The 300-nt window shown below is 27.7% G+C and overlaps 1 protein-coding gene across 10 annotated transcripts in view; it reads left to right on the forward strand.

Annotated features, from left to right (window-relative positions):
- The window catches only part of LOC119588069 (leucine-rich repeat serine/threonine-protein kinase 1-like), a 34372-nt gene that overhangs the window by 4673 nt on the left and 29399 nt on the right, over positions 1-300 (forward strand). The window lies entirely within an intron of this gene.

A 300-nucleotide genomic window follows, 5' to 3' on the forward strand; every position in this document is an offset into this window, starting at 1 on the left:
ATGTATGTATGTAAGTGTTCTTTGTGATTAGATTGTGTAGTTAACTGATGAGTTGTCTTTGATATAATGCGCTAATGGTATTTTGATGAAGTTGTGTTACGTAAAATAATGTTTGATTAATTTGTGTGATGTTTTAGCATAGGAGATTAGATTTTTTTTTGTATTGCCATTTTTATCCAATTTTGGGACGTATTGATATTACCTGAATAAAATGTGTAAGTATTCAGATTTCTGTATGATATGTATATTTGGGTTCTGCGAATATAAGAAAATTATTTAAAGGAAGTTACAGATGGTTAT

The sequence above is a fragment of the Penaeus monodon genome, chromosome 23 (assembly GCF_015228065.2).
Source record: "Penaeus monodon isolate SGIC_2016 chromosome 23, NSTDA_Pmon_1, whole genome shotgun sequence".
NCBI lineage: Eukaryota > Metazoa > Arthropoda > Malacostraca > Decapoda > Penaeidae > Penaeus > Penaeus monodon.